We start from the raw sequence: 26,117 nt of genomic DNA on the forward strand, positions 1-26,117 counted from the left end.
ATCTTATAATTGCAGGCGCATAGTGTCCCTGGAGTGAGCTAGTTATTAGTGCCATGTTTGAGTCTATAATAGAAAGACTGTTAAATATCTCTCTCCTGAATAAACTCTAGTTGGGACTGAACCTGTGACTTTTGGGTTGCAAAACAGAATGTTAACCATTAAACGTTTACTACAGACAGATCACCTTTTGATTCGGTGACAGTGTAGGTGAAAAGTTCTGCTGCTGAAATCAGTTTGTGCTTGCCAAAATTTGAACCACTGCCCCCCGTGGTCAAAGCTGGAGGTTCTATTGAATGTTTGGGCATGTGTGACATCCAGTTCCACAGAGTTGTATTTTTTATATAATACAGTCAACATGAAAGCATATTTTATTAATTCTTCCTCCACAAACCCCAACCTAAACATAACCGTCAGTAGAGTAAAAATTAAATTTTAGGGCAAAAATGCAACCTTCGAATCGCACTCATCATTGTTTATATGAACGCAATTACTAAGTTACTATGGATTCCATGGCACCATAACCCCTGTCTTGGAGGCTGCTTGTGCAACACGCTATCAGTAACACTAGAGACAATGGTGATCATGTTTGAAAAATGTCAGTAATTTGACAGAATGGGGTTGATTTCAGGGTACATGAACAATCGGGAGGAAACATGTCGATTTCCCGTATGATTATGTCGTTTAGTAGCCCACTTTAGTGTGATCGCTTGTGACGTAAATTGCTTACTAACCTTATCACTCTAAAATGTTATCCAATATGACAACTTCATTGCCATGATGACACAACACAGGTAAACCGTATAAGTGATTTTATCACATTATAGATTTATCACATTCCTTTAAGATATTTTGTCAGTTTTAAGGATGAAGTGAAGTGAATATGAGGAATATAGGAAATAGATATGGAAAACTCTCTGTATGGCACTCAATTCCTACACACCACGGTTTGATGGCATCAACAGGCCCTGTCATTTTCGATCATCTATATACTGACCTCTCTTTCAACCTACACACTCACACACACTTCCCAGACACACGTGGCCAGGGTTAACTCCCAATGTTTTCCAGTCTGCAGCCAGGAGAGGCAGGGTATCCAGTGTCCCTTAATATTTTATCGTTTCCTTCAACACGGCCCAGACAGCTTCTCCTGAGCTTGCCGTTTCTGCATGGCATAAGGGCTTCAGACTTCCCGCCTGTTTCCTGGTCTGGTATAGCATTACCCTCCACCTCTATCTCCTCTGATGCAGCGCTATCGTTTCTATCTGACCCTACCGTTGATCGCCAGTGGAACACCCACAAAAAGTGCAACAGAAATGCAGTCCATTTTCATAATGCTCTGCCGGTGGGGACGCGACCAGTGGCGTGGAAGACGGAGGGGGCCAAAGCCAGGGCTGCATCTGCATCTCTCGGGCTAAGGAGTGGGCGAAACCCTTCGCTGTCTTGAATTTACATTTGAAAGGAGCCACTGCGGCACACTTAAAAATATGTCCAAACATAAATGTGTGGAGAAAAAGTGTGTTTATCCAAGTGTCCGATTACTTATTTAAAACCATACTGAGAACGGATAGACATGGTGAGGGAGGGATAGTAACTTCAAAGCTATCAAAGGGTAGAAAGTTCCCAAATACTTTATGAATATTGCAGCATTCAGACATTGCAGAGTCACTCCCACTGATATAAAAGAGAAACTTCTAAAGAAAACTTCCCGTACTGTATAGGGCAAGCACTTTCATATATTAACTATTTAAGTGCAAAAAATGCTTATGTCAAGAGTAGTCATGTTAATGAAAGCCAGAACACAGAGCTGGAGCATTGAAGATTCACTCCTTCTGAACATCACTTTCAAACAACAATTAATTTATTTTGTTGTGTTTGATTTTCTCCCACAGTGCCTTTAGACAATGCTATAGTGTGTTTGAGGACCGTTCTTTCTTCCTCAACAAAGGGGAATGACTGACAAAAAAAAAAAAAAAGGCCCCAAGACATATCATGTAAAAAAAAATATTTTTCTTGCTTTTGAGGTACTATGTAGATGTACTATAACTTTCACAGCACAAAGCTCCCACCCCAGTCCATTTACTGAGACTAATGCTGCCTTCATGTGCTATCGGAATTAACCTACTTCCCACTTCTGAAGTGTTAAATACAAGTATGTCATGTTCAAGCTTTGTTAAAACTATTCCAACATGATTACACGGGAAACCGGTGTGTTAGTTAATTTCGACCCACATTCGGACCCGATGTGCCGAATTCCAGACAAGCACCATCATTCGGCAAAGGTTCATGCCAACAAAAACCGCCCATGCTGGTTAGCAAAATATTACATTTGGACAGAACTAAATGAAACAATGCTGTTTTGGTCTCAGTACTGTTATGGTTAGGTTTAGAGTTAAGAGTATATGAATGTATTTACTATTCAAATGACTTGCTGTGCCTTTTTACACCACATGCATTCGAAGAGTTGTGAAAGAATACAGTTGCAAAGGTGCACATGCACCAGCTTCGTCCATTGACGGGCAGGCCACTGAGGGCAAGGCGACCTCTTGTCGCAATTTTCTCATGTGATCATCCTGACTATTCAACAACTCAACCAGCCCTGATGAATGACAACGTGTATTACACTGGTAGACAGAGGTTAGCCAATTGTAACGTAATGTACATAGAAGTCTCAAAAGTACAGCAACAAACAGCCTGTTTAACTCTAAAAGTGCGTTCACACTGACAGCGGTTTAATCACTGGCGGTCTGCCATTCTCTGTTATGGAGGTTGCTAGGAGGCGTACCAAGTTGACTATATGGGGTGGTGGATCACATAAGCTCAACTGTCTGCACTGGTATAGTCACCACATCACATTTTTGCTGGAAATCACCTTGACAAATTGCCATTGTTTTGTTGCTACATATCGCTGTAGGTATGAACACCATTTCATACTGACAGCATCAGAGAAAGGGTGGAAAATTATGAAAACTAAATTATGATGTTGTGCTAAAATATTTGGACCACAACCATCGACAAACACTGTGCCCTCATGATATTCCCTTATTCCCACATGAGAATGTCCACAAACAGACATTACCAAAAATAAATCAACATGATGTTTAAAGAGCACCAGGATGACCTCAAATGACACCACCAAGTACTGAGACCAAGTACTGAGACAAAAAAATAAAATAAAATAATATTATAAGTGGACCTCAGGGAAAAGAAAGATGCTCAAAAAGTGTAGAAAATGGCCCTTATAAAAAGTTCAGTTCAATTTTAGTTCAACTCTGAATGATGAAAGAAACAATATCAAAGGCAACAAATAAGACAACATATAGACATCTAGAGGAAGAAAAGTGCAAAAGATGTGTTTGAAGTTGAACTTTGAACTATGAACTTTTCATATAAAACATAAATCAGTCTATTTCTGTAATCTCTCTTATCTCTCTGCTTACACCTTGTTCTTTAGTTTACCCCGTCTTACACTTAACCCCGCAGGAAGTCATTCAGTTCATCTGCACAGCCAGGGCAGTCTTATGACCAAAACGTCACTGTACCAACTTTTTGCCTGCATCTTCAAAATGTCATTAGCTGGGTTTCCATCTGTGTATTTTTATATGCTTTTTGGGATATCACATAAAAACTGCTGGATGGAAACACCAAGATGCAAATCAAATCTCCAAAAATATGCATTAAAAAACTTATACACTCGCTTGAGGTGGATACATATTTTATTCGATAAGAAGAAATGTGCATAAACTATAATGAAACACATTTACCGAATAAACTCCTATTGAATTTATAAGGAATACAGGATTTGCATCAAAAAAGTCATGTAACTGAATAACTCGTTCATAACTGAACTAACCAGAGGACTAATCATTACAACTGAAATGTTGCTCTGGTCATCCTGAAATAATGAGGAATTTTGTCCAACTGTATACAGCACCACCATCACTGTGACGTATGCCATAAAAGTACCACAAGGGTGATTTGAGACCAGCTGCCTGGCTCAACGCTGAATGACGCTTATTCCAGACTCACCAATGACAACAATGATGTATGCATCATGGGCTGAGTTCGCAATGACATACTACACTATGCTATGCCAATCTATGCTATGCTATGCCCACCAATTCGGTCTGACCCTACCAATTCGGTCAAGTGCAGGTAGACCTGTTTGCTTCCCAGGAATCCTCCCACTGCCCACTCTGGTATACTCTGACCAAGGCTCCCCTCGGCACAGATGCACTGGCACACAGCTGTCCCCTGGGGCTGCGCAAGTATGTGTTCCCCCCAGTGAGCCTTTTTGCACAGACGTTGTGTAAGGTCAGGGAGGACAAGGAGCAGGTCATCCTTGTAGCACCCTACTGGCCTACCCAAACTTGGTTCTCGGACCTCACGCTCCTCGCGACAACCCCTCCCTGGTGAATTCCCCAGAGGAAGGACCTTCTTTCTCAGGGATGGGGCACCATCTGGCACCCGTGACCAGACCTCTGGAACCTCCATGTCTGGCCCTTGGATGGGACGTGGAAAACCTAAGTGGCCTACCACCTGCAGTGGTAGACACAATCACATCACTCATCTATATGGATCGCATGCAGAGCCTTTGAAGCTCCGAGCAACTCTTTGTCTGCTTTGGTGGACAGCGGAAAGGGAGTGCTGTCTCCAAACAGGATTTCCCACTGGGCCATTGACTCCATCGCTATGGTATAACATGCCCAGGACGTGCCGCACCCCTTGGTGCTACGAGCCCACTCTACTAGGAGTGTGGCAGCCTCCTGGGTGCCTCTTTAGCAGATATCTGCAGAGCAGCGAGCTGGGCAACACCCAACAGCTTTGCGAGGTTTTACAATCTCCGGTTTGAGCCGGTCTCGTCCCTTGTCTTGTCAGGTACGAGCAGGTAAGTTTCCGGGACAGCTAGACGGGTGTACCGTTTGCACATAACGCCTTTCCCCTCCCCGAGGTGAAGATGCACGCTTTGAATCCCAGTCGTGTTCAAAAAGTTGTGGACCCCAGATAACCTTCCTCCTTAGCCCTGTGGCAGGCGGGTTTTCGGAGAAACTCGCTTCCGGCCCATTACGTGTGCTAACTAGGCCCTGTGCTGGGGTAGGTGCTCCACATGCGCTGGTTGCCCGTAGGTAACACCGTGTGATGTATCTTCCGCAAAATGTTTTCCCTGTTGGTAAACCGAGTCTTCCTTGGGCAGAGGTCACTCTGCCCTTTGTCACCGTGTTTGTAGAGCTCCTCCCTCCTCGGGTAGGACCTACCACGGGACTTCTCCACATAAGATACTTCCGACAAAACTCGGTAAGACCATGTGACATGTTTCCACTCAAATACCCCCCTCCAGGCAGGATGTGGTCTCTGCGGTGTCCTCCCCTTCGGAGGGACACCCCCCGACATAGACCACTATGTGGCCCCCAGCTGAACGATCTCGTTCTTTTTGAGGAAAAAAAAGGAGAAGAGGCCGCGGCTGGGTCAACCGGTCCCCATTTTTGGGCAGTCGACCCTTCCCCGAGGTGCAGGGGACCGTGTCACGCTTGTAAGAACATTGGGGAGGCTACATGACGGCCGGGTGCACTGGCTACGAGGCACACAAGGTCTGCCCGTCTCGCACCTCCAGTCCACGTAACACAGTTCAGTTAGTCATGGTGTTTTTATAGGGACCCCTAGTGTCACTACATCGACACAACATCGAGTGAGTGACAGATAGGGAACATCCTGGTTACTTTCGTAATTTTTTTCTATAAAAATTGACATAACATGTGCATCATCTAACATATTTAGTTTGTGATTGGACTATATGAACAATGTGTGTATTTACAAGGGAAAATGATTCCTGATGAGTCATCTATCAACCTTTTTCTTATATTCAGAGTGGAGAGAACTAAAGGATGCTTTTATAACCACAAATACTTTTGCCAACCAATGCCCAGCTGCAGTCATCACACAGGAGTCATTACATCCAGTGATTGCTCTTCATGCTTTTATAAAGGCCAAGAAATATAAATGCATTTTAACGGACCACAACCGCCGACAAACAATGTACCATGATGAAAATGCCCTCAAACACACACTACTAAAATTTACGTTGTGGTTGAAGAGCAACAGTAACTCAAATGACACCAATCACCACATACAAACAGCTTTTAAACTCAAGTTCTGAGTCACCAATATACTGTAGATTTCATACTTTTTTACACCAGTGTCTCACATTCTGTCCTCAGGGGCCATTCTAGGTTCAGTGAATATGCAGGGCCTAATCCAGACTTAATCCAGTTAAACTTACTTGTGTGTGTGTGTGTGTGTGTGTGTGTGTGTGTGTGTGTGTGTGTGTGTGTGTGTGTGTGTGTAGATAGTAATGTAATTAGTACTGTATTTCAGAGATCCATCTTGCTTACTAAACAATATTAAGCCAGTAATTAAGGCTAATCAGTACTGGCTTTATGAAGCTGTTAATAATAAAATTACTAAAATCCTCTATTTAAGACAACTTGACCCCCTATTCTAAAGTGCAAATTTTAATTATTCAAGTTATTGATTTATTTTGCATTTTTAGGTGGTATTTAAGTTTATTTAAATATATTAAGACAGTAAATATGACTATTAGTTTAACTAAGATGTTACTAATAAATTGCTAAAATCTTGTATTAAAGACAACTTGACCCCTTGTTCTAAAGTGCAACATTTACTATTACAAGTACTGGGGTTCAAGATCCACTGTAAACCCTAATAAGTTAGCTGAACTAAAAAAAAAAAAAAAAAAATTAAAAAATGAGCCAATCAGTTACATATTTTTATTTATTTATTTATTTATTTTATTTTTAAGTTAATAAAGTCCCAAGTTTAAGTTAATAGAACATTCAGAATTTGAGTTTTTTACTACAAATGTATGGTAATTGCTCTTAACTTAAAATATTGTGTAAGCTAACTCATACATTTTAATGGCACTTAACTTAAATTTAACTCTTTGGTTGAATTTAAAATTACCATGTAAGTTAAACTTAAATACTTCAAGTTGAGGGAACCTAACTAGCTAGTACTAGCTAGAACTAGCCAGGGGTGCATTTCCCATACAACAGCATAACTCACTGCTTAACAACCATAGTATAATGCATGGTTGGAGAAATTAACTAGCTAGTCACGACTGTTTCCAGAAACCATAGTAACTATGTCGCACATCCATCATTTGAACCACACTCAAAAAAATAATAATCTTTGGCTGAACTTGATTCAATAACGGACAGTGGTTCCACATGTTTGAAAATATTTTTCTTAAATCAAAATTACTATGTAATTTCAACTTAAATACTTCAAGTAGATAGAACTTAACTGAATCAAGTAAACCCAACAAAAGGTAACATGTCAAAATAACTCAAATGAAACTCTTTTAGTGATATGCTACCTAGGACAGGAAATGTTAGCACTGCTAAACACATGCTGGTGGGAAGCACTATTGAGTACAGTTTGGTCACTACAGTATGCCATGGTTAGCACAATAATGGATAAAGCAAAATGTAGAATACTTAAAATGCATCGGTAATCAGTGTATAGGCTCACCATGCTCCACTCTTCACCATGATGGTAACCCCCAAAACTTCAACATAACAGTACTTCTTTTAAATCCCAACATGACAAAACATTAAACACTGACAAGTATCCTCCTTTATTTTTGTCTTGCACAGACGCATTAATTAACACAATTTGAACATTTACCCTCCCTGTCAAGTCCCATACAAAGCATGCTGGTAACTAGAAATTCTCTGCCCAGTTACAGTTAACCAAACAAAAATATTCATGTTGTCCCAACATGCATGGATTAAAGGAATGTTCCTGGTTCGATACGAGTTAAGCTAAATCGACTGCATTTGTGGCATAACGTTGATTACCACAAAAATTAATTTTGACTCTTTCCTCCTTTAAAAAAAGCAAATATCAAGGATACAGTGAGGCACTTACAATGGAAGTGAACATTCCTTTAAGTAAAACTGACAAGACACTTTTTTAGTTGAGTCAACTCAGTTAACTTACTGTAAGTTCCATTGGTTACATTATTTTTTGAGTAATACAAACATGGGATGATCGAGTAAAACTGACGATAGAGAAATGTAAAAAAAAATTGAGTGCACGTTGGTTCAACAACATAGAGCTGTTGTTAATTATGTTATGTGTTGGGTGGAATAATAACCTCCGTAAATATTAAATTATAAAAACTAATTTACACGTAAACCAGAAAGCCGTTTAATGCGAGAAAGCTGCTGAAGACAGGAAAGCTGAATGCCCTGTGTAGATTTATACTCTTCAATAGATGGGTTTCCCTCTACATCATTCTTCAAGGTTCCCTGATGCATTTGAGCATGCATATGTGCACTCTTTAAAAACATAAATGGCACTTATGCATTAAAATAAAAACACATAAAAGCCGTGTTCTCTGACAGAAATTGTGTGCTATAAAGTGCTTTCTCTTAACAGCCTTTAATCCCTTAAACGGCTGCAGTTGTGTTTACGTGATGTTTCAAAATGTCAAAGTCTTGACAGATTGAAAAATATATATGGAATAAAAGCCTCAGCAAAGTGAAATGATGCCCACACAGCAAACTGACAAGGAACTATTCTTCTGACCACAGATTAAGAGCTGTAGTTCCAACTACACAGCTTTGCAATGCTGTTTGTGAATGTTCGTTGGAACTAACTATGCTGCTAACGATGGAACTTGCGACCATATTTGGCCACCAATGCTTTTGGGAAACACACCCCAATACAGTGAATGTTAGCATGCTAAATGCATGCTAATTGGAAACACTGGGCAAATTCCAATTGAAAGTGAACATCCCTATGCCCTACTCACTATGGAAGACAGAGCTCTTGATGTGGGCACTCTGAAGGGAGCATGGCATTACAATTCAGATGTAGCCTTCACTAAAATCTTGTGAAAGGGCGCTTTATAAAAAAATAAAAAAAAGTTCTTACTTTTGTTTGGAACGTCCCTTCGAGTGGCGTCCCCTTCCCGAAGTGCCCTTCAAGGGCTCAAAAATGCAGTTTGGAAAATGCCCACTATACTTTGATTAGCAAAGTAAAAAAATAAAATAAAAAACACTCACCCCAAGCCCCACCCATGACTGTCCCAATGGTGAAATGTACCACCGTTCAGGACTTTTCTGATGCCATTCCAAAAAGGCTCAAATCATTCTTGGCAACGGTCAACCCTCACTTCCTCATGTGAATACTGTATATTGTTAGGTGTTTCCTTTTATTGTGTCAAGCCGTTGTAAATGAAAGTGCTAAATTATAGCAAATCACTGTTCCATGCTACAGCAGCACACAACAACCACTTACTGTCAAGGATGCCATCATTTTAACTGGTCAGTATTTCACATCTGAAATGCTTTCTCTGTACCTGCCAATATCCGGCTATTCAGCGGCCTAATGGACGTACCATAAAGACCAGCTCATTACAGCCCATTACAGACAAATGAAAAATGAAATTTGACTGGAGAGAGAGAGAAAGAGAGAGACAAGAGATATGAGAAAAAGAGAACGAGAAAGAGTAAATGCATTTTGGCTCTAAGGTGTTCACATTTTATCTGTCATTATAGTTTGTGGTCATTTTGCATGCTTTTGCTAGCAAATAACCAAAACAGCCCTAAATAGCCATTAAATGATAGCATCAGTATCAAATCATGCTGTGTAAATTGTCAAGCAGACCTTTACATGCCTTTTAGATTAAGAATCTAAGAGGCATATAAAGGCTGCAAAGGCTGCATGTGGCTTTCATTTGGAAAGCGACTGGATAATCCTGTAAGTTGTGAATGCTGGAGAACAGAGGGGAATGTCGTAGACCTCTCTGTTCATCAGGTCATTCACACTTGTAATGGTAAATAAACCTTGATTTCATTCACACAGCGCTTCATTTAAAAGGTCAATGAAAAATAATCTTTAAAAATTGAAATTTAACATTCATATATTAGGTTTATAGAAATGTCATCTTTGCCTTGATGATGATAAGTATTTATAAACAATTTTTAACAAAATCTAGATTTAATGTCTCCAAAAATGTCAACCATCAAGTATTATTTCCAAGTATTATTTCCATTATTTATTATTTCCCCTCATATATTATATAAATATTTTCATATTTTAGTTTTGTATTATTATTATTATTATTATTATTATTATTATTATTATTTAATTTTACTGTGCAGCACTTTGGGTCAACTTCTGTTGCTTTTAAATGCTATAAAAATAAACCTTGACTTGACTTAAAATATTTTTTAAAAATGCATTTATTTTGATTTTTTAGGCAATACAACACTGTTTTTTTTATTTTTTTTTTATTTATTTTTTTAATGAAATAATAATAAACATTTTGGCAAACTATACTTTTTCAATCATGTTTGCCTTTCAATGCATTTTTCTTTTTTGCATTCTGATCTAATTTCAGTAATTTTCAAGCAATAATTAAACTTTTTATGTATTTTTGAATAACATAATAGATCTAAAACATAACATAATTTATTGAACATAATATTAATCAACTTAGGCATTATTAAAATAAGAATAATCATAAAATAAAAATTCAAGGTAAAAATATGTTTACAAATATCATGCATTTTTAAATCACCCAAACAAAGGTTTTCCCAAATAATACTATTTTCATATTTGTAAATACAGTATTTTAATGTTATTTTCTTAATGTTATATAAATCATATTTATTCATTTTAATTAAATTTTTTTTAATCAATGTTAATATTTCAGGCAATTCAGCACTGACGTTTTGTAAAAAATAATAATAATATGATATGCCAAACTGTTTTTTTTCTTTTTTTTTTTCTTTTTTTTTTTTATTTATTTATTTATTTATTTTTTTATGGTAACTCTTTAAAATAAGGTTCCATTTGTTAACAGTAGTTAGTTAATGGACACTGCTTTTACAACATTTATTAATGTTGGTTCCCTGTTTGTCACTCACTTGACATTGTGTCGATTTAGTGACACTAGGGGTCGCTCTTGGGAGCCCCAAACACCTCTGATCTTTGAGAAAAGGCCAATGGGAATTGGCAAGTGGAATTTGCATGCCACTCCCCCGGACATACGGGTATAAAAGGAGCTGGCTCGCAACCACTCATTCAGATTTTTTCTTCAGAGCCGAGCGGTGTTCATTCATTGAGTTCCACTGCCGTTCCATTCAGCTCTGCATATGCTGTTGGATATACAGCGCATTTCAGTGGTTTCTCCCCCTCATGCACGGACAAGTGCAGAGAACGCCCCTGGGTGCTTTGACAGCTAAAAAGAGAGAGTATATTCTAAAAGAGTATTTTCCTCTAAAAAAGTGGCACTGACGGAGAGCGTCTTTTTAAAGATGCCTTTCTATCTGTGTATAGTTCCTGGTTGCAGTCGTTACCTCTCCACCTCTGATGGCCACGATCGCTGCCTCACGTGTCTGGGCTACAGCCATGCTGAGACAGCTGTAGCAAATTAGCTTAAAAGGGAATTATTTATAATTAATTATAACTGGTTATAATTAATAATAAATATTTAGATTAGATCTTAGAATTAACTGTAGCAGAATCGATATTACAATTACTTGATCTGTCCGTCCAGCGAGCAGACAATATAATTATTTATCAATTCTAGGAAAATTACTTTCCTGGCCAAGGAACAATAGCCTTCCTACTTATACAGTGCTAGCAGTAGTTTAGCATGTAGCAAGGAGCAACATTCAGTGACTTTGAATTGTGAGCGGAACACAGAGACAATCAATTGTGAATATAAAGGATTTAATAAATGAAACTATAACTAACATACAAACAAATTAAGCAAAACATACATATATAGAATGAAGGAAAGTAAGGAAAAGAGAGAGAGAGAGAAAGAATGGCAGTATTTCAAGGGTTTTAAAACTCTCAGTTAACCACAACCTAAATGAGAATCATCAGAGGCACAATTCACCTTAAAAGGGGTTCAAACTTAAACGCGCATCTAATCAGTTGTAAATGGTTACTTGCATTGGTTTGTTGCTGAATAAGAGTCTTGATGCGGTAGACGAGGTTCTCGATGATTTCTTTAGGAGTGAGTTGAAGAAGTCCACAGGAAATCCACACAGTTACTTGAAGGTAAACACTGCCAGAAGGTTAAACTCAAGAGAGAGTTTTGGAGTGGGTTGGTCTCAAGAAGAAGAGTTTTGAGCGATGATTAGTCTGTGCTCTGGAGTTTTGATAGTTCATTGCCGCACCCATTTTGTGGGTGGAGTGGCCAATCAGAGGCACGCATTTTGAGCGGGAGAAACATCCTTTGTCTCCGTTTATGGCCCATTCGCATTTTATTGCTGATCTGGACCGCTAGTGCAGCTTTTAATTCAAAACATAGTAAGAATTGTTCGATGCATTTCACGATCACATGGTGTACATTATTGTGTAAGAAATAAAGGGAAGATCATTTTGATACCAAGAAGGTAACCTCCAGACGATATTAAAGCAGAGAAACACTCATACACTTGAATATAGGCATTTAACGTCTAACTAATACAAGTAAAGGGTTTTAACTAAGTTAATATGATAGGGGAATATACATACAACACATGCATATAGCAGATACATTTATAACTGCTTACTATGGCCTAAAATAGAGAAAATGTCTTTAGGTGTGTGTGTGACGTGTATTGGAATTACTGGAGACAGACAACTGCTCTGGTGCCTGGCACGGGGGGGGAGTCACCCTCCTCTCTGTGGAATGTGTTTGAAGCTTGATGGAGACACTTCAGAGGAGGCCTGTTTTAGCATCCTTTTGATAGTGATAAAGACCATCTGCAATTTAGCACCCATATAAATGTAAACGTGGAGACCAGGTCAGTAATTTATATGCAAATGTCAAAAGGCTAAAAGGTTTTTTTTTCAAACAAAGTTTTTTTCAAACAAAGTGTAATTAGCCATCACTGATCTTACACAGACATTACACAGCGTTCGTGAATGGTTCATGCTCTCACTGCGAGAGCATGGCCATGGCAACATTGCGGTCATGGCCACGGCTTTCCTTCTTCAGGGGGAAAGCCACTCCGGCCGCTCCCTGCCCCGGTCCTTCTACCTATGGGTATGAGGCCATGACGATTAGCGCTGGGGGTGATTTGGGGACCCCAATTGAAGTGGTTCTGCCGGGTAATCCCCCAAGGACCTCCCATTCCCCAGTACGCCCATTTGCCCCGGTCGAGTTCTGGGATGAGACAGGCGGCTCACCCCAGGATGAGTTTGATGAGCTCTCGATCACATCGGAGAGTGGGCTGATCCAGTCGGACATTGAGGACTCGACTGGGCTCCCACCTTAGGGTGTGGTTGCCCAGTCTGAGGCCGACACGTAGCTGGAGGCCATGCTTGTCCGCACTGCCGCGAGTGTCAGGCTTGAGTAGAACCCACCACCCTGCCCTGAGCCCTCGCGGCTTGATAATTGGTTCCTGGGCTCAGAGCGCCGCTCACGGCCGTGCCCCGCCCCGGTTCCATTCTTCCCAGAGGTGTACGAGGAGCTTACGAAGTCGTGGCAGACACCTTTTACTGCCTAGACCCGACCTCTGTGCTTCTCCACTCTCACTACCCTCAACAATGGGGCGGCCATGTAGTACAGGTTGCGGTGCACCTGTGCTCACAAAAGGCTGCCACCCCGTCCAAGGCCTGTAAGTCCACGTTGTCCTTGGCAACCAAGGCTTACAGTGCCGCTGGACAGGCCGCCTCCGCCCTGCACGCCATGGCCCTCCTGCAAGTGCACCAGGCCAAGGTGTTGAAAGAGCTGCATGAGGGTAGTCCTGACCCGGGAGTGTTGCAGGAGCTGCGCTCGGTGACCGATCTCACCCTCTGGCCGACGTAGGTCATGGTGTGGGCTCTCGGGCAGGTGATGTCCAACTTGGTGATCCAGGGGCACCACCTATGGCTTAACCTGGTCGAGATGAAGGATGCCGACAAGATACGCTTCCTTGATGCCCCCATCTCCCAGGCTGGCCTGTTCGGCGACACCATCGAGGACTTTGCCCAGCAGTTCTCGCCGGTCAAAAAGCAGATGGAGGCTATCCAGCACATCCTGCCCCAGCATGGCTCAAGATCCCGCACCCAGTCTGCTCATCGCCAAGGTGATGACACTGGCTCTGCTGCAGCCTGGGCCGACTGCCTGGCCCTGACGTAGAGACCCTGCAGGAAGCTGACGCCACCGTCCCACGATCTGGCACCAAGAACCCTAGGAAGGATTCAAAGCGGCCCTGAGACAGGCGACCCAGGGACAAAGAGACCCGCTGTAAGCTTGGAGGTGGTGGACAGACCACTCCATCTCCCAGTGGAGGGCCGGTTGTTATCATGACCGCTGGACACCGAACGTTCAGGGCAGGCAGGGCGCTATGGAAGTGGGTTCCCTGCCTTCGCATGCTCAGCTGCAGCACACACACACCCACATTCAGGCAGTTGTGATGAGTCACGAGGACGCTTACCCTCCTCCCCCGTCGCTGACCAGTCCTGTGGTGGGCACGCGGAGCAAGGTAAGTGCTTTGACACTTCTCCCAGCACAGCCACGAGCTTGGGACACGAAGCTCCTCGATGTGGCAACTTCTGCTCCGCCCTGCTGTGAGGCCCCACCCACAGATACATCAGACACGATTGTCCCCTTGGTGCCCCTCACTCGGAGCTTGGAGACGTGGCTAGCACTCTCCAACCTGTCGCACTGGCTGGCCAGGATGGTCCGACTTGGCGATTCAGTTCACCAGGTGCCCGCCCGGGTTCAGCGGCATCCGCTTCACCTCGGTGAGGGGCGAGAATGACGCTGCTCTGCGTGCAGAGATCGCGATCCTTCTGCAGAAGGACACGATAGAGCCTGTCCCTCCAGCTGAGATGAAGAAGGGGTTCTACAGCCCCTACTTCATTGTGTCAAAGAAAGGCAGTGGGTTGTGGCCAATCTTGGACCTGCGAGTGCTTAACCGGGCCTTGCACAGACTCCCATTCAAGATGCTGACGCAGAAGTGCATTCTGTCGTGCGTCCAGCATCAAGATTGGTTCACGGCAGTAGACCTGAAGGACGCGTACTTCCACATCTCGGTTTTACCTCAGCACAGACCCTTTCTGCGGTTTGCCTTCGAGGGCCGGGCATATCAGTACAAGGTCTGTCCCTGTCGCCTCGCCTCTTTACGAAAGTCAAAGAGGCAGCCCTTGCCCCGCTAAGGGAAGTGGGCTTACGCATCCTCAATTATCTCAGTGACTGGCTGAATCTAGCTCACTCTTGAGACCTGTTGTGTGTGCACAGGGACCTGGTGCTCAGGCCCCTTTGCCGGTTGGGGCTTTGGGTCAACTGGGAAAAGAGCAAGTTCTCCCCAGTTCAGAGCATCTCTGAAGTTAGACTCAGTCTCTATCATAGCGTGCCTCACGAACGAGCATGTGCAATCAGTGCTGAACTGCCTGAAGTTGTTCAGGCGGAGAACGGTCCCACTGAAACAGTTTCAGAGGCTCCTGGGGCATATGGCATTCTCGGTGGTGGTCACGCCACTCAGGTTGATGCATATGAGACTGCTCCAGCACTGTCTTCAGGCTTGAGTCCCGAGATGGGCATGGTGCCACGGCACACATCGCGTGGCCTTCACACTGATCTGCTGCCACATGTTCAGCCCTTGGATGGACTTTGCATTTCTGTGGGCAGGGGCCCCATTAGAGCAAGACACCTCCAAGTTAGGCTGGGGCACTGTGTGCAACAGGCACGCAGCCGCGGGCTCCTGGACAGGGCCACGACTGTGTTGGCATATCAACTGCCTCGAGTTGCTGGTGGTATTGCTGGCCCTGCGGAGGCTTTGGCCATTGATCCAGGGCAAGCACGTGTTGGTCCGGACAGACAACATGACGACGGTAGCGTATATAAACCGCCAAGGCGGCTTACGCTCACGTTGCATGTCGCAACTCGCCCGCCGTCTCCTCCTCTAGAGTTAGCAGCGACTGAAGTCGTTGCAGGCCACTCATATCCCGGGCGACCTCAACCACGCAGCGGATGTGCTGTCGTGGCAGGTTACGCTCAGGGAAGAGTGGAGACTCCACTCCCAAGGAGTCCAGCTGATTTGGAGTCGATTCGGCAAAGCACAGGTAGACCAGTTTGCTTCTCGGGAATCCTCCCACTGCTGCCTCCCTGGCTGAGGCTACACTTGGCACAGACACGCTGGCACACAGCTGGCCCTGGGGGCTGTACAAATATGCGTTTCCCCCAGTGAGCCTGCTAGGCACAGACCTTGTGCAAGGTCAGGGAGGATGAGGAACCGGTCATCCTGGTGGCACCCTACTGGCCCACCCAGACTCACGCTCCTCGCGACAGCCCCTCCCTGGCAAGTTCCCCTGAGTGAGGACCTTCTCTCTCAGGGACGGGGCACCATCTGGCACCCACGACCAGACCTCTGGAATCTGCATGTCTGGCCCCTGGATGGGACACAGAAGACCTAAGTGGCCTACCACCAGTGGTGGTAGACACGATCACTCAGGCCAGGGCTCCCACTATGAGGCACCTGTATGCCTTGAAGTGGCGTTTGTTCGCAAATTAGTGTTCTTCCCGAGGTGAAGATCCCCAGAGATGTGCAGTCGGTTTGGTGCTTTCCTTCCTGCAGGAGAGGTTGGAGGGGCAGCACCTTGAAGGTGTATGTGGCCGCTATAGCCGCGCACCATGACGCGGTGTACGTTAAGTCTCTCGGGAAGCACGACCTGATCATCAGGTTCCTTAGAGGTGTGAGGAGGTTGAATCCTCCTAGGCCGTGCCTCATTCCCTCGTGGGATCTCTCCATGGTCCTACTGGGCCTGCGGAGAGCCCCATTTGAGCTCTTAGACTGCCCTCCTGACTGTGCTCACGTCCATCAAGAGGGTTGGGGACCTGCAGGCGTTCTCTGTCAGCAATACCTGCCTGGAGTTCAGTCCGGCGTACTCTCACGTGATCTTGAGACCCCGACCGGGCTATGTGCCCAAGGTTCCCACGACCCCTTTTAGGGATCAGGTGGTGAGCCTGCAAGCGCTGCCCCAGGAGGAGGCAGACCCAGCCTTGTCGTTACTGTGTCCGGTGCACGCTTTGCGCATCTGAGCAGCTCTTTGTCTGCTTTGGAGGACAGCGGAAAGGGAGGGCTGTGTTCTCCGTGGTGTCTATCCCCTTGTGAAAGGACCCCCTCCCCCCGACGCAGACACATATGGCACCAGCTGAATGATTTTCCATTTTTGTGGGAGAAAAAAGAAGAGAGGAGGCCACGGCTGACGCGGCCTGTCCCCACTATGAGTTTGTCTTGTCTCCGGGGTGCAAGGGGCCGTACGACACTCATGGGGCGTTGGGGAAGGTTACATGGGGGCCGGGTGCACTTGCTACGAGGCACGCAGTGGTCTGCCTGCACCTGCACTGCCAGTCCACGTAACACAGTTCAGCTGGTTGTGGCGTTTTGTATAGGGACCCCTAGTGTCACTACATCGACACAATGTCATGTGAGTGACAGATAGGGAACATCTTTGTTATTGTCGTAACCTCCATTCCCTGATGGAGGGAATGAGACGTTGTGTCCCTCTTGCCACAATGCTGAGCTACCCACTGAAATGGCCGGGACCCTGTCTCGGCTCCTCAGCACAAAACCTGAATGAGTGGTTGCGAGCCAGCTCCTTTTATACCCGTATATCCGGGGGAGTGGCATGCAAATTCCACTCGCCAATTCCCATTGGCCTTTTCTCAAAGATCAGAGGTGTTTGGGCCTCCCAAGAGCAACCTCAGGTATAACTACATCGACACAACATCTCGTTCCCTCCATCAGGGAACGGAGGTTACGACAGTAACCAAGATGTTAATGTTCATTTCAACATATACAATTTTTTATTTAAAAAATGTATTACTACATTAGTTAATCCACAACTAACTAACATGAACTAACAATGAACAATTTTGTTTTATTAACTAACATTAACAAAGATTAATAAATCATTAAAATTCATTGTTAGTTCATGATACCTAATTCATTAACTAATGTTTACGAATGGAACCTTATTGTAAAGGATATAACCTTATTGTAAAGTGTTATCATTTTTTTTACTTATAATATGCATTTTTGAATAAAAAAATACATCTGGAGTAACCTATTATGAGATCTGATTATCATCTGAATGAGTGTCACATCATTGTCTCTCAAACATTTTGAGGACAAAAGGAAAATATTTAAAACCCCTAGGCACAGACACATTTACTTTCATGCTCAGATGTTGACCCTGTCTCACCCCTCTTCCAGCCTGTTATAGGATGCTCTCTGGCTTTCCCTTGACCTTTGTCAGGATAAGCCTCTTTTGGGAACAGATGTCCCACTTTGCTGTGACAAGTCCAGTTCAGAATCGGGCATTGCAACATTGAGTCTGTACGCCGCAGGTCCTGATCCCTGAGCGACGGCATCAGTCATGTGTATTGTTGTCAAATTCATACGTCTTGCCTTGTCAAAACATGCACCTGCAATGCAACAAATGCAGAGCAGCAAATTTCACTGCAGGCATGTTCTTTGTTCTTGCATTGAGACAGCATGGGCTTTTTAAATGCAGAATGTATTTAGTATGACCCTAATATGAATAATTTATCAACTATACAAACAACTGCATGTAACATGATATTTATGTTTTAATGGCTGAGCATATGTTGTGAAAACACAATAGTTCATTGTGTAGTTTAATGGATATAACTGTAGTGTGTTTAACATTTAATGCATTAAAGTGATGCAGACATGTATCATCATGCGAATGCACACTAAAATATGCAAGGGGCACAAATTAACCCAAACGAGAGAATGATAATATAATAAAGCAGCTTCATCCAATATTAAAAGTAAACACATGATTGTGCATTACTTTGATTTAGATGTTACATTGCCATAACAGAATAATGCGATCACTCAATGGGGGGGGGGGGGGGGTGTTGCATTGAGCATTGAGCAGTATATAGCTGATGGCAGCTATTGATTTGCCAGTCAGCACAAGCACCCGCGGTGGCCCTGTCTTTGACTGCACTCATGCCAGCGCTGGGCATGTGATCATGATAAATGGGTGGACAGATAGAGACGGGCCACACTACAGAGTGTATCAGCAGCCTTTAAAAACCCCCAAACCATTGGCTGTCACCTTCCTTTCTCAAATCCATCTAACAAACTTGCGTGGTCTCTCTTGCTCTGGCACAGTTTATCTCTCTCTATTTATCTATCTCTCCCCTTTGTTTTTTAGCCCCACAATTGTCAAATGCAGTTACATGTTGACATAAGCAGCACTTGCACCAGAGACTGTTTAGTCTGAGACAGACCACTTGTTTTAAAATGAATGGGAGAAATTGGAATGCCCAATATGGCCGGTGTAGAAAAAGAAGTCCCTCCTGACAGGTAAAAGAGCCAATCACCTTTTAGATACAGACATCAACTGTCAGTTAACTCCAGAAAGTACACGCGTATTAGCTGGACCAGCTAAAAAAAATTTGCGTTTTTTAGCATGATCTGAGCTAAAGAAGAACAATTTAAGAAGCTATTGTTGTCAGATTGTACTGCTAATTTGAAAATGTTATTTGATCATAATCTTGACCAACCGTTTCGGAGATGTTAGTCTTTCCCCATTCAAGTAGATAGGAGCTGCACTTTTATGATGCTTGTTTTCATAGAAAAGAGCTGCCTGGGAGCGTTCCCAAGATGGCCGGCAAGTAGACTGACTTGCCTTAAAAGGGACTTTGACTTGCAGTACCACTCAAAATATTTGACACAGTTGACTAAAAACAAAAATTTATATAAAGGTTTAAGCTCACATGATAACTGGTTGTGTGGACAAATATTAATTGCACCTACAGGGATGCATTTCTTTTAAAAACATATTTTATTTTATTTTACATAAATAAGTTGGAGCAGATAGTGTAGGGAAAGCTGTCAACAAGTGTCCAGCATGCATGCTATCTCCTTCAGTGTGGTTAAAAAGTATCTCAGGATGCACTTCATGAAGTTGGTTAAGAAAATGACCGGAGTGTGTAATGTAAACAGAGAGAAGCAATCTAGACAAAGGGTGGCTACTTTGAAGAAGCTAAAATATAGAATAGCTTTGATTTGGTTAAATTTTGGGTCACCACATACTTCCCATACTTCCATTTGAGTTATTTCATAGTTTGATGACTTTACTATTATGCTAAAACAGTGGCTGCTGATGCTTTTCAAATGTGGGGAAGCACAGAGTGTTGTTTATGGAGCTCAAACTGCTCAAACAACTACTCCCACATGGAAATTTCTTAAAATAAATAGGCTCATTGGTCATTTTGTTGCTGAAGTCCTCAGCAATTTGAGAGCTCGACCAATCATCATACAGTGAAGTCGGGCTTTCAGGCCTGAAATCTGAATGTCCAGTAATCAATTAGATGCAGATCCAATGCAAATAGTGCTCATGAGGCGTCCGTAGACTCCTAGAGAAGCACAGCATCTGGGAGCAACCCAGACTGACATGTTAAGAGGCTCCAATGAACATCGATCTTTTGTGCCTTGAATTGAATGATACAGGTATCAGCACAGCTTCAGCAGCGCACTATGAGCCATGTGTCCACTGTCTTCTCTGGACAGATTAATGTAGAAAAAAGCGATTGTGTTATTTGAAAAAACAGGCATGTGTGATATTTAGCACTTTTATTTGCTAAAATATTGAAATGCACATAATAATATGTAATTGTAATTATTTATATACAAATAAATGTATATATACTATATGGCCAAAAGTTTGTGGACACCATATGTGCTTGATGAACATTTGATTTCAAAACCTTAGGCATCAGTTTCCCCCTTTGCTGTATTAACAGCATCCACTCTTTTGGGGAGGCTTTCCACTATATTGTATGTAGTAACATGGCTGCAGGGATTTGCTCTCATGCAGACACAAGGCTATCAGTGAGGTCAGGAACTGATGTTGGTCAATGGGGCCTGACTTACAGTTGCTGTTCCAGTTCACCCCAAAAGTGATCAGTGGAGTTCAGTTCTGGGCTTTGTGCAGGCCAGTCAATTTCTTCCACGCCAGACACAGTAAACCATTTCTTTATGGACCTCACTTTGTTCACAGGGGCATTGTCATGCTGGAACAGAAAAGGGCTATCCCACAATATAAAAGTTGCCACAAATTTGGAAGCACACAAAGCCCAAGCCATTACATAAAGAAACATTAAGATTTTCCTTTACTGGATTGAATGGAGTAACCAAATTCATAAATTAGAAGGGGGTATCCACAAACTTTTGGCCATATAATTTATATATATATATATATATATTAGAGCTGTCAGAATTAACGCTTTGTCATTCGATTAATTAAAAAAGTTGAACGCGTTAATTTTCCTGTCATAACACACTAGTTGACTGTTATGTTCTCTCCTATGATTGAGCATTGGAGGTTGTTATCTCAATAAATAAAATAATCTCTAAAAATTGACAGCACTAACCAGGGGGTAGGAAGATGTGCCCCTTCAAGTAAAGTCATGACATAATGCTGCATTAACCAGTCATATGTTCATTGTAAGTATGAGTAGTTACTAATAAGAAAATGAAGAACGTGTTAAAAAGTGATAAAAACAGTTAAAAAATACAAAATTCAAAGGGGGGAAAACACTTTTAATGTGACAAAACAATACTGAAAGACAAGAGTTAATCTTTCATCAAGATGTGTTTTGAAATGCTTCACAAGTTAATCTTTTTGTCATATCATTCCAAACATGTATTCATACTTTCTTGCTTCTGTGGAACACAAAAGGAGAAATTTACTGAATAATGTACTAGTCATTGTTTCCATGAAAGAATGGGGCCAGGAAGTGTTGCAGTTAGACTCCAGATATTTTTGATGGAACTTTAATGATGAACGAATGACAGACACCAGGAATTGAGATCTGTTCTTTTATATTTCCCAGGAACAATTCTGTGAAGACATATTTAAGGCATTTTCGATGAATGACCCTATGTGCATCAGCCATGCTTTTCTATGATTAAAAAAATATTTTTAAATTATGCAGACAGAATATAGTTTAAAGAAAATAAATAGGCCTATACATATTTTCCCCATCTTAAAAAATAAATAAAATAAAAGTAGAATTTTCTTTTTAATCACCAATTTCTTATCAGTAAATTCTAATGTTAAATTAAACATAAAAAAGGCAGATATTAGATAAATTGTGTGTAAACTACATTAATTAAATCAAATCTCTTTTTAAAGAAATATGAAATGCATATGCAGACTCAAAGGAAACCTGAAACTTAGCTGTAAAGACATGCAAGACACTTTTAGATGATTAATATTGTTCGTTTCCTCTCTCCCCATCTCACTGGATGTCAATGCTAATAAGCTGTTACTACATAAAACATTCAAATAACAAAATACATTTAAACATTGCACATAACATAATGTGTGTGACCCTTACTTCAGTCATTAACTCGGTCTAATAAAACAACCAATATTTTCAGATTGAAAATGCCAGCATTACAGAGAAGCGTGGCAAACAGCTAACACCAACAGTAGAGTGCTTATAAGTGCCCCGCCAGAAACAAACTCTCCACATACTGTAGTTCCGGGCAGAAAGTTAGCTAACTGCACTCGCTTTGGATGAAGTTCAACAAATTATGTGTTGATTTACATTCATAAATGTCCACATCATCATCATCATCATCATAATCATCACCATCATCATCATCATCATCAACAACATCATTTTAATTTTTGATGAAACTTACCAAGTAATCATGAAAAATAATGAAACATAATAAAAACCAAATATTGATCCAGTAACAAGGGCACTCTTTCCTATATGGTCTGAATGACAAGTGAACTAAGTGGTAAATATGGTCAATATGAAATTAGGTAAATATGAAGGAAAAAGGATAATCACGCAAAACGGGTTGTGATCAAATTGTCGGCAATTATTAATATGTTTTTCTATGTTTGATAAGGATGATTATTTAAATAATGGATCAATAAAATAATAATCCTGTGTCATCTTATGATGTTTGTGGCGAAACTGCAGAAAGCAAAAGTTAGTAAATTTATGAAATATTAAATAATGCATGTTTAATTCAAGGTTTAAGTAATGCATATTATTTCTGATAAAGTTTGATTTAACATGTAATGTAACAAACATTTGATGACATTTTGGGAGTTTACTATCAAATGTTAATTAATGCATTAACTATCAAACATGTACTAACATGTAATTAAGGTGGCCGTTATTCATGCATGAATCTATATGACTCCAGTCGTAGTTAAGGTTAGCTCTTCATTAGTTCTTGATTACTCCATTCCTTAACTCATCAATAATTCATGCTTAAGTAAGTATTAATTCAGGTATTACTTCATGATTATTCATGTACCCTTATCATAGTTACCAATGATTTTAACAAATGTTATATAATTATTAACAGATCATTTGTTATTGTACATTTGAATGCTTACAAATGTCATTAAACTTTTTCATAAATTATTCATAAATAAGCTTATGCACTATTTTACATTCACAAATGTGTTCAGAATTTATCCATATTTTTCACCACTTCACACTCAATTCATGTTTACAAATTATCCATTAATGCCCAGTTTATTAGTAACCGAGGTCTGATATAGGCCTCACATTTGCTCTTTGTTTGTTGATGTATGTAAGCATGCTTTTACTATTTATACATCTTTACACATTTTTTATAAATTTTTGTTCATATTTTTGCAGTACCAATCTGAAGTTAAAACTATTCATGCAATGTAAATATTTATAAAGGTTTACAAATAATTATTTAGTACCTTTATGGGCATTGCTCTTTGAGCTACTGTAACAAAGTTTGTGTAATGGGTGGTTTTTAAATTTAGTTAAAGAGGCGTATGCCATTAATTATCTGAATTTAAATGTCAATACATGGTTAATCCTGGTACTGAATGAGGCCTCACGATTGGAGCTCAAATAACCCCAAAATCACAGTAATTTCTTGGTCTTAATCATCATTCTCTTTCTTAAAAACATTTACCATCATAAAGCTCCAGTCCCTGATGAAGTCAGGTCACCGAGGTCCATAAAGTCTTCTTTAATGACCACAGCTTTTATGAGGCTGAAATCCAGTGGATTGCTTGATATTAGCTGGCTGGACTGTCCACATGAGCCAGAACACACTGTACCTTAATAATCATTTGTCACTCCAAGACAAAGAGTTATTAATAGCAGAGGCTTCTTTCTGAGCAAATGCAGCATTGGCGTCATCTTTCAGACAAGTCATGCCAAAGTGCGAGTTAAAATGACTTAATAATTCTCAAACTCTTATCTATGTACTTTCTTCACAAAGACAACTCTAGAAATAGTTTGTCCTTCATTTTGTCAATATTGACTTAACCTCAGGACTCAAAACCTTCATGATTATTTACATTTATTTATTATTATTTTTTTTTTTTTTTTGTTTGTTTGTTTGTTTCATAGTGAACTGAGGGAGATATTTTGTAGAATGTCCAAGCTGCACTTTTGCATAAAATGAAAATGGACAATGACTATCACAAGCCATTTTGATATTTAGACCTAATCATGTGCTGTATATGAATTATAGATATTTAAAATTTGATTTTCACTAGAATGCTAGAAAAATACGCATTACTACTAGTGAAAATGCTACTTTTTGATATCAGTAATTACATTTGCACTAGTAAAAAAAAAAATTCTTGGTATAAAAAAATGACATCATTACTCATAGAAATGCCTGTTCTTGATGTGAATTTTTTGTAGCAACTTTGAAATCTGTAGCTGCATTTTTACTAGTAGAATTTCACAATGATCTGTCATTAACTCCTGTTCAAAACACAATTACAGATATGTAATTAATTTTTAACTAGTTAAAATTCCAATTTCACAAATCAGCTATGCACTTTTTACTAGTAAAAATGATATTTTTTTATATCAATAATTACATTGTTACTCATACAAATATCCATTCTTGATATGAACAATTGAATTACAACTATAAAAAATATCTGTAAACCACTAGTAAAAATATCTGATATCTGTAATTTAGTTCTCACTAGTAGCAATGTTAATTTCAGAAATCTGGAAATGGATTTCAGATATTAATAAATTGAAGAGTAATTAAAGAGATGAAAGGCTTATGCTAGTAGTGTGGTCATGATACCAAAATTTCAGTAGTCGCTACCGATAGCAGTGAAATTTCATGATTCTCTATACCAATTTCGATACCACAGAAAAAATAGGTAATATGCCACTAAACACACTTCTTTAGCCTATTAAAATGTAAAAATGTAATGTAAATAATAAATTAAAACAACAGCACATTTCCTTTGAGTGTGTTTCAATTAAGTAAACATTGCTTCAAGTTTTTATTTTGTATTTTGTATTCCGCCCCCCCCCCCCCAAATTACGTTTTCCATTTTTTTTTAATTCCATGTTTTAAAGTTTAATTAAATGTTATTATCAAAATGTGTCTAATCAAATTAATCCAAACTCCAGTCAAATAAAAACAGAACAGTTACTTTTCAACAAAACAATTTAATTTAGTTTGAAATGAAGTGCTTTAGTAAGGACCCTCACCACATAATCTAAAACACAACTTTGCTCTTGTTTTATGTCATATAAAGTTCTGCACAACATAATATCAATTATGTGTGATATATGGGTTCAGAATAATAATAATAATAATAATAATAATAACAATAATAACATACATTTTACTAAACACTAGTGATATATTTCTGTTGCAATTTCTTAAATTTCGTGTGTCAAGCTTTTATTTTTAATCAAACTTTTATTTTGACGTGAAGTCGATGGTTTCACACTTCCAGATAAGACGTTGATAATATGACCAACACTGAATTGTATAAATATAAAGTCTGCAGGCGCTCCACGTGTCATAGTAAATTAGCGCTCTCATGCAGACTGTATATTTATTTATTTAAATCACATCCATTTGCGGTTTAATAATCACACTAGGACATATCACAATTTTAATTTGATTTCTGTGTAAAAGGAGTATCAGAACACAAATGAGCGTGTAAACATTTGTAAACAGCCGTTTGTCAGTTGGTTCTCTGTACTGTGCAAACACTGGTATCGTTACATCTTTTTCATTTTAGTATCGACTTGGTACCGAAGTACCAGTACTTTTGAA

At 40.6% G+C, this 26,117-nt stretch overlaps 1 protein-coding gene across 1 annotated transcript in view; it reads left to right on the forward strand.

Annotated features, from left to right (window-relative positions):
- The window catches only part of LOC127456318 (transcription factor Maf-like), a 197,684-nt gene that overhangs the window by 121,865 nt on the left and 49,702 nt on the right, over positions 1–26,117 (forward strand). The window lies entirely within an intron of this gene.

This window comes from Myxocyprinus asiaticus, chromosome 18 (assembly GCF_019703515.2).
Source record: "Myxocyprinus asiaticus isolate MX2 ecotype Aquarium Trade chromosome 18, UBuf_Myxa_2, whole genome shotgun sequence".
Taxonomy (NCBI): Eukaryota; Metazoa; Chordata; class Actinopteri; order Cypriniformes; family Catostomidae; genus Myxocyprinus; species Myxocyprinus asiaticus.